We start from the raw sequence: 9548 nt of genomic DNA, 5'->3' as shown, positions 1-9548 counted from the left end.
TGAGCCGGCATCTGAGTTAGTCGATCTTCTTGGCTAGAAGCTCCACTTGAGCTGCCAAGGCTGTATAGAGTCCACTTGGTTGACCACTCCTTGTCTTCCTGGTCGGTTCCTAGAGGATTGCCATTGATAGTTGTTCATGGCCATTTCCTCTATCAAGTTCGAGCTTGCTCGGGCGTCTCTTGTTTAGCGCCCACTGCTGCGGCATCCACCATCGCCTCGTTCGCGAGGTTCAACCCATTGTAGAAGGTCAGACACTGCATCCCTGCGGCAATCCGTGATGTGGGCGGCATCTCAAAAGATCTTTAAATCTCTCCCATGCATCGTACATGCTTTCATCATCAAACCGCACAAAGAAGATATGTCATTTCTAAGTTTAGCGGTTTTAGCGGGAGGAAAATACTTATATAAAATTTTTTGACTAGCGCCTTCCGGTAGTGATCGTCTATTGTGGAAGAGATTGCAACCATCTCTTTGCTCTGTCCCTCAAAGAAAATGGAAACAATCTCGGTAGAATGGCATCATCGGTTGTTCCATTAATTTTGAATGTGTCACAAATCTCCAAAAGTTGGAGATATGTGCATTGGGATCCTCATTGGGCAATCCTCCAAACTGCACGCTTTGTTGGATCATCTGGATAACATTGGCCTTTATCTCAAAATTTTTGGCCGCTACAGCCGGTCTGACTATACTAGTTTTCGTCCCATCCAAAGATGGTCGAGCAAACTCGTACATCGTCCTCTGATCCTCATCGTGGGGTCATGGTTTTCCATCGTGTCTAGTCTATCCACAGGTATCTCAACCTCAATCTCCTCCTCTTCTAATTGCAACCTCTTCCTTAAGAGTCCGAGGGATGGATTACGGATCGGATAGAGGCTCTATAAGATTCGAGTTTGAGCTCCGGTCATAAACTACCCGAAACCGAAAGTCCATACAACCACCGATCAACAAAAATAATATAATAAATAATAATAGAATTAAAGAATAAATGAATAAAACAAATAATGACTAAATTAACACAAAAACAATTCACTCTAGTTCACTTCGGTTCCCGGCAACGGCGCCAAAAACTTGATGGGTTCTTTATGCAACCTACACCTAAGGCGGTGAACCTCGATGCAGCCTAGCACTAGTGAGTATCAAGGTCGTATCCACGGAGATCGGGTGAACCTAGAGTTACACGCTTGCTATATTATCTAGTCCGAAATAGGGTGTGAAAGTTCTAACATACCGATTTAATGGTTATGAGTGCAATTAAGTAAATGAAGGACAACAATGGACAATTAAAAGACAATTGTAAAGAGAGAAATAAATCCAAAAGGGAGCCTAAGTGATGGAATTCTAAAGATGAATTTTATGGATTGCCGATCTTGCTTACCCGTGCCTAAATCCTGAATTGAATCCCGGTTCCTCTCTCGAGCTTACCGGATTCCTAAACCTGCACTAACCTAATGGAATCTCTTCCTATCAGATTACTACAAATTAGCATTAAGTATGATTTAAGACTATTAAGAGTTGCTAGTTCTTAATCCGGCGAGTAAATCAACCTCATCTCTAAGTGTTAACTACCAGTCCTTACTATTCAAAATCCAGTTGTAACAAGCATTTCTCAATGTCAAGAAACAACCTAATAAACAATTAATCCAACGTCTCAAATTAACTGCATCAAACTTTTATTACTGAATAGCAAGAAGATTGCAAGAATGACAATTATAAAAAAAACTAACAATTAAGCATAATCCATCAACAAAGGTGAACCCTAATGGGTTCAAAAGATCTAGCTGCTCATGTTCATAGTCAAAGCCATTAAAGAACAAAATAAGGAAAAACAAATTAAAGGTATGTACACCCTTCTCTTTCAAGCTGAATGAGAAACCCTAAAATTGCAAATTCAAAATCTCAAACCCTAGTTGCCTCTTGAATGCTCCCAAAGTTTTTCTTGATCTTCAATTCGATGTTGGAATAAGTGGAATCCCCCCTTCAATTGATGAAAATTGATCTCTCCAGGTCTACAATTGAGGTATAGGAAATATTTGATTAAGTGTATGTCTTGGAATTGAGTCCAAAAATTGTCTTTTTCAATTAGAATTCAAAATCGCCTATATAGTTGATTCAGCATGGAGTCCGGTATCTTTGAATCTGTGGAGTCTGTTGTCTTTGAGCCACCACGGTATGGCGGTGCTGATCCACCACAGGCCGTGCTGGCTACGGAAGGCGTGCTGAAATGGCACAATTGGGGATAGCCTCTTGATAATTCAGCACGGCCGGAGTCCAGGCCGTGCTCAACCCTCGGGGTGCTTGTTCTCGCCCAATTTGATGGATTTTGCTCCGTAATCCACGTATTTCCCTCGATTACTGATGGTGTCCTTCGAAAATGACCTGAAACGAAAAGGGAAATAAAAGACAAGTGATTCTAGCATAAAACGGGATAATCATGCATAAAAATGTGAACAATCGGGCATGAAAACATGTATAGTATGATGCTTATCATTGCCATATGTTGAATTTGCATATAATAGAGCTGTTCATAGCACTACACACACTTCACCATTTGAAATTGTATATGGCTTTAATCCTTTAACTCCTATTGATTTGATTCCTTTGCCTCTTAACAAGCTTGTTAGTGTTGAAGGTTCTTCTAAGGCAGATTTGGTTAAAAAGCTACACAAACAAGTTAAAGAGAGAATTGAGAAGCAAAATGCAAAAGTGGCCGAGAGGGTTAATAAAGGACGAATTCCAATGGTATTCCAACCTAGAGATTGGGTTTGGGTGCATTTTCACAAGGAAAGGTTTCCGAATCAAAGAAAGTCTAAACTAAGTCCGAGGGGTGATGGTCCATTTCAAGTCCTTGAGAGGATCAATGACAATGCCTACAAGATTGACTTGAAAGGTGAGTATAATGTGAGTGGTACATTTAATGTTGCTGATTTGAGTCCTTTTGATGTAGGTGATGAACTTGATTCGAGGACGAATCATCCTAAAGAAGGAGGGAATGATATGGACATGGCCAAGCTTAAAGATGGACTTGATGGAGAGGACAACAAGAAAACCAAAGATAAAGCTAAGGATCCATTGAGCATGCTACAAGGCCCAATTACAAGGTCAAGGTCCAAGAAGCTACAAGAAGCCTTAATTGGCTATATGCAAGATTAGGCTAGTCAAGGAAGCTCAATTGGTCATGCTAGGATAGCCCACGTAAAGACACAACTGAATGGGCTTTATTTAATGTTTTGCAAGTCCAAGTACATGAAGATTAATGTGGGCTAATATTTGGGCTGAAATCTCTTATTTAAGTTCAGAACAATGTTATTGCCTATTTTTCTTATGTGGCGGCTAGGTTTAATAGTTTTACTAGGGTTTCTTATGTTAGGTGGCTATAAAAACGCCCCTTAAGGTGTGTTTTGAGGGGCATTCGAATTTTGATTAAAATGATAGTAGTTGTTTCCTTTGCATATTTTCTTGAATTCTTGAATTCTTGTTAAATACATAAACCACTTATCAAGGAATTGATCTATCCTTGTGGCGTGTTAAGGGTTAGGGTTTAAAGAACTTAGTTTTCTTTAGGTTCTGATCTTGATCAACCACTTATCAAGGAATTGATCTATCCTTGCAATCTAATTTAAGCGGTTCTTGGGTTTTGAAACTCAATTTGTTCTTGGGTTTCTAAGATAGTAATTCACGGGTTCATAATCATTAGGATTCATGGTTCTAATCCTTGGAGGTTCTTAACACTTACACTAACTGAAAAGAAAAACTAAGCTAAAGTAATCATTCTAAACAGAAGCATGTTTTCATCTTCTCCTCTTCTTTGCATTTACACCTGCATCTTTAGAATTAACAACTAGCTCTTGACTCTTCTTAAACCTCATAAATCTAGGAGAGGTGGTAATCTGAAGCTCGACCTAAGCTTTATAGTTGTCATCTGTGATAAGATCGCCTTCGAAGTCAAGTTTACGCTCTCTGTCCCAGCGAGGGTAGTGTCTCTCCATCTTGTCTAAGAATTCTTATCTGAGTGGGAAGCCTATACATTTTGGAAGGAATTCTAAAATCCATTGCTTTTGCCTATACTAGCGCAAAGTCTTGAAGATGTGTAGAAAGTGGATGCCCACAATCCAAGTAAAGTCACAGAATCACCGTACACCTTAAGTGTGACATGCCAGATTCTCCACTAGGGATAGAATTAGCGAATAAGCGTATCTAGGATGCCCTTCATCTAAGAAATCCAACCATCATGGTCCCATGTGCTAACATTTGATCAAACCTAGACGTGCTTCGGTCGTATTTATCGATGTTCCTCAGGATGGTCAATATTTGGAGCTTTTCAAGCAACCAAATCTGCAAAAGAATAAGAAAAATAAAAGTAAAAGAGAAAGCTAAGTTCAAAACCCGATAGGGCGGCTTAGGCAAAAGCCTGCTAAGTTGAAAATCCGAAAGGGTGGCTTAGGTAAAAATTAAGGCAAATATAATAAAAGAAAAGGGATTTGGTTGAATACTTGTAAAAGGATGAGACTGCCACCAAACTATTGATGGGTTTTATACATGTCTAACCTAATAATGGTTTCAGCCAAGTTAATGGGTATAGGGTCTGCTCCATGCTCTATTTTGATCAATGATGCCAGTAATCCTAATATTTCCCTCTCCCTTAAAAGAAATCAGCAGAAATTGGGCATTAAGGCAAAAGGCCAGCATCCGAATCCCAGAAGGTGTTTCCTCTTTCTTTCTTCTCATAAAAAGAGATTAGAGAAGTAAGAGCAATTTATTCACCAATAGAATAGAAAATTACTTCAGTTGGGGGCATGTCAAATAATTCCACTAGTTTGCTAGACAAAGGATCATCAAGCCTTGGCAAATCAATCAGATGAGAGGAATCCATAGGGCCTCCAAGAATGGCAAAGAACTCTTCAATCAAGGGGTACAACTCTTGTCCATTGAATCTATAGACATGGTCTCTTATACAACAAAAGTTGACGGCAGAATGGAGAAACCCATAATCAAGCTTAGTATGTTGCATGGCTTTAAAGGATGAAATATGAAATTTTCCAAGTCTGATCCATTCATTACCAGTTAGGGTTTTGAGGAGGGTTTGCAGCCTTTTGGCAATTTTTTGAAACATGTTTTTTGACTTTTGAGGATGAAAATCGTGTATGGGGAAGTGTGAGAGGTGCATGTGTATTTATAGGCCTCAAATCTGTGTTTTATTTGGACTGTGCAACTGTAGAACCGAATCAACTGATCATACAGTCGATCGGCTGTGTGATGTCATCAAGCCACTTTTCAGTCTTTTAAAGGTTTTTCGATCATTTCCTTAGGCTCTTGTCATGTGTAAGTCCAAAATGTGCAATATGGAGAGAAATTAAGAGCAAAAAATGGGGTTTAAACACCAAAAGTGCAAAACTTTATATATTGAAAGTCGAGATAAGAAAGTAGCAAAATGAAAAAGGGTACAAGTACTAGAAGAATAATCAAAAGCCAGGTTCTCTCTCGAATCCCCCATCCTTCGAGTCTGCAAGGTAAACAGCTAAAGCGTTAGAGTGTTAATCCTACACTATTGAGCATCAATTTGACGCTTTCGGTCATCCACCTGCCCTTGCAAGCCATCATGGTCTCTCTGAGGAAAACCCAAAAGGATATTACTTAATACATTTTGTATATGCATACACACATATATTGCATTTCATAAATCATTTTTTCTCACCACCAATCCTCACCAAGGATGAAGAATTGCCTCCTTGCAGCGCCGCACCAATCGGTGTACATGCTCAAATTAGTCTCTTTGAACATGTGTGATTACTATTATGTGTTACTAGTCTTTCAGGAAAAAGAGACGTGAAAATGCAAAGGAAAATGTTACTCGCGTGTATATAGGTACTCGGACTAAACTCCGGTAGGAGGCAGTGCTCCATGGTAAGTCGGTGCTCTATCGCACCATGAGGACTCTAGTACGAGACCATTAGATCATGGAGGAATAGGACGCTCCCCGGAATCACATTCGATGTGGTCGTAGGAGGTGCTTTTGAGGAAATACCAATAGAGGAACTTGAGATATTGGAGAGCTTGGAGCATTGGGCACAACAACCCTTTTATCGACTCAAAAGCAGCAGGGGTACGACGGATGAACTGCAAAGTAGTTACATAAAAAAGTGGGACAAAAAGAAAATTCAATAAGTAAGTCAGAAGAAGTACATAAGCCATGGTGGCACAGTCCTTAGTAGTTGAGGAATGGAGGAGGCATAGTCCACCCTCTAGGACCAGATGGTGAGATCCTTAGGATCATTATATCCCTTTAAGCATCTTGCTAGCTCCTCCCTAGCAAGATCCGTCGTCCAAAACATCAAGAGGGGTGGAAACAAGGGGACTCCACATCTGTTGGGGCCTCACTCCCATCTATAGATCCTCTCATCCAAATACCATGCCCGACAGACATATTTGGCCAATAGGATCATTTTATGCTCAAGATCAGCAACAAAGAACATACAAGGATCCCAATGACGATTCCCTCAAAGCCAGTCGTTGCGAATTGGTAAATTGGAAAGGTAAGTGACTATATATAAATTATAATATGACTAATGAAGTTTTGTTTACCTTGTCCCAGGTTAGGGAGTTGATCCATATGCAGCGCACATGAATTTGAGCTTACTCTAATGGAACACTCCTGCTCGAGCCCCAACGACTCAAACAAGCAAAGGTTCATGATGTGTAGATGGGCTGTGAGCCTAATAAAAGGCCAATCTCCAAGGCCCAAACCTACCAAAAGAAAAGGCAGTAGTCGCGATGCAAATATGAGAAAGCAAAAACAAAGAAAGTAAGGCAAGACTTACTTGCACGGCATGCTAGAAGCCGCAAATCCTCTTACTCCCACGGATAGTTATGTCCATCTGATGGTACAGATAAGCGAGAGTCGTAGATCTTGAATTATAAGAGGAAACATGGTCTAGATCACGTGGAGGGGCCAGATAGCAGAAGTTCAGTGAGTTCCCTAAATCGGCACTATAGAGAGCCAATCGGCTGTGCACACAGCCGAATTGGCTTTGTCTGTTAGGGTGCACAATTTTCTTTTAGTTTCTCATGATTTTTCATACATCTTGAGCATATAACATGTGTATCTAATATATAAGTGACAAGAAACAAATTTTAAAGCTGGAAAAATACCTCTTCAACGGCCGAAAACGCCGATGAGTGTTCAATTTCGTGAAAAGGAGGAATTTCTTCTCCTTTTACAAGCCCCAGGTCATATTTCTGGCAGTTGGGTGTGATTGGAGTATGTCTGGAGAATCTAAAAGATGAGACTGTCATTTTAAAACTGGTTTTATGAGATTTGGTTAAGAATTAGTTGAGAAATCGAAGAAAGAGCAAAAGAGGATTTGAGACAAAACAAATAGAAAATTAAATAAAGTGATTTGTGAATGAATATGAGGGTATATATATGCCTTGAAGAGGGCAAAAATGTCATTTAGGTCCCTAGCCATTTGAAATTATATTTTAGTCCTTAAATGGCCAAGCACTAATATAAGTTCCCAAAAGGCACATGGAAGGCTACTTTGCATCCCGATGGGGAAATTTTTTAAGAATTTCCAATTTGGTCCCTAACCCACAAAATTACTTTTTAGTCCCTGAGCAAGCCGAACCAGCATAGCTTTTAAAGAGCATCAATCAAGTCAGATTGCACATCGAGGCAAGGAATTTCTAACCAAAAGTACCCAAAAATAGAAAATTACCAAATTGACTCAAAGTGGTAAATTATCTCCTGAAATGGAAAACAGCTACAGGAAAGTCTCTACAAAAGAAAATCAATAGGCGTGGTACCCATATCAACGGGCATGGTTCCTAAATCAACGAGCGTGGTTCCCATATCGACGGGCGTGGTTCCAAATTAGTAGGCAAAGTCTTAAAAATTCAAATAGGCATGGTCCCCACATCATATCGAATTCCCTCTCATAATTCGAGCTTAGGGGGCATGGCTTTTATGGCCCATCAAGATAGCTTTTTTACCATATCCTTCACATTATGATTTGTCTCAATTTATGTAATCGCATGCATGCTTATAAATTTCAACAAACCGGGGGCAGCTGTCGGCATCCATTTTCTAGATTTAGATATCAAGGGAATTATGAAAAATCCGATGATGAAAGTTATTGCCTTTCTTGAGTCTCGGAGAATGAGAATGAGGGGATTTGAGAGAAGCATGGGTATAATTGGACTTATAATTACTTTTCTATAATCAATTTGGACCAAATTGAGAGGAAAAATAAAGATTAAAGGGTAAAACAACAGTTTTTACAAGTTTAGATACTAAATTATCAAAGTTTTCAGAACTTTTCCTCCTTAGAGCCAATCGACTCTATACAAAGCCGACCCAGCTCTACACAGAGCCGATCGGCTAAGTAAAGTGTCAATTGGCTCTACAGATTGTTGATTGGCCATTTTTCGAATCTGACACCATTTTATATATATTTTTTACCTAAATCGTCAAAATTGATAAGAATAAGTTTTTCGAAGGCATTTATGCTAATTATTAGGATTTTTAAATTTTTGTAATGATAATTGTTTGAAAATTAAAGATTTAATCCCTTTTTATTAGAATTAATCTGATAAAGGGGAGGGATAATTACAATTCTTTTTATATAATTAGAAAGTTATTAGTATTTCCTTGGATTTCCTAATCCTACTCCTATAAATAGAATAATATGGCCTAAGTTTAAGGAAAGCTACATTGATTAATTACTAGAGCAAGAATCCTCAAAAGTTTTCTAGCTACATTGATCTATATAGAAGCCCTTAGCAAGCCAATTAGGAAGAGCTCCTAAATTAGAAAACCCATTGAAGAACGACAAAAATTTTTCTAAAATCCCAAACGCATAACTGGATTCCCAACCACTCTTTGATTCAATAGCTTCCTCATCTCCTAAGACTCGCAAAACAACTCCAATGGTGACAACCTGAGGGTTCCCCTTGTTAGAGTATGCCCTAAAGACAAAGAGTTGTCAGATGATCTATATTAGTTTATACATAACAATTGATGGCATACAATTATACTAAAGGCATTGTTCGACCCTAATGGTACGAGTAGTCGGGTATTATTAAGGAATAATCCAAACCGTTAGAGATTAACACACAGAATGTAAACACAAATGTAAGAGAAATTATAAAGCAAGTTTATAATGATGAGGTTTTTATTGCATACGTTACTAACTTTATACGTAGTCGATGTTTGATCAAAAATTAGATATTGATAGTTGGATATTGATCAAACGCTCGAGACTACCATAATATGTTATCACTTACTTGTGAAGTAAACAATATGTTGCATAAGGTTGAGGAATAGGGATTCTCAGATAAGCATATGGGTGCTTGTTATAAGAACAAGTTCATTGAACACGATCCTACTGAGTAGTCCATATGGAATTTACCCTAAGTGTCTATGGAAAATACTCTTGTAACAATCATGTAAGACATGATCCTTAGACTTGAGATAACAATATATTATCTTATATGAGGATTATTATACTTCGATACTATCTTATATGCTCCTATCTAATGAGCGCTCAAGGGAT

At 38.7% G+C, this 9548-nt stretch overlaps 1 non-coding gene across 1 annotated transcript; it reads left to right on the top strand.

The window, feature by feature from the left end:
• Positions 1 to 269: 269 nt before the first annotated feature.
• LOC125370490 lies at positions 270 to 375 on the top strand. Its single transcript, XR_007216517.1, has one exon. It is a non-coding gene; the product is annotated as a small nucleolar RNA R71 (small nucleolar RNA).
• The last annotated feature ends 9173 nt before the right edge of the window (positions 376 to 9548 follow it).

Source organism: Ricinus communis, chromosome 6 (genome assembly GCF_019578655.1).
Source record: "Ricinus communis isolate WT05 ecotype wild-type chromosome 6, ASM1957865v1, whole genome shotgun sequence".
NCBI lineage: Eukaryota > Viridiplantae > Streptophyta > Magnoliopsida > Malpighiales > Euphorbiaceae > Ricinus > Ricinus communis.
This window is presented reverse-complemented; position numbering and strand designations above follow the sequence as displayed.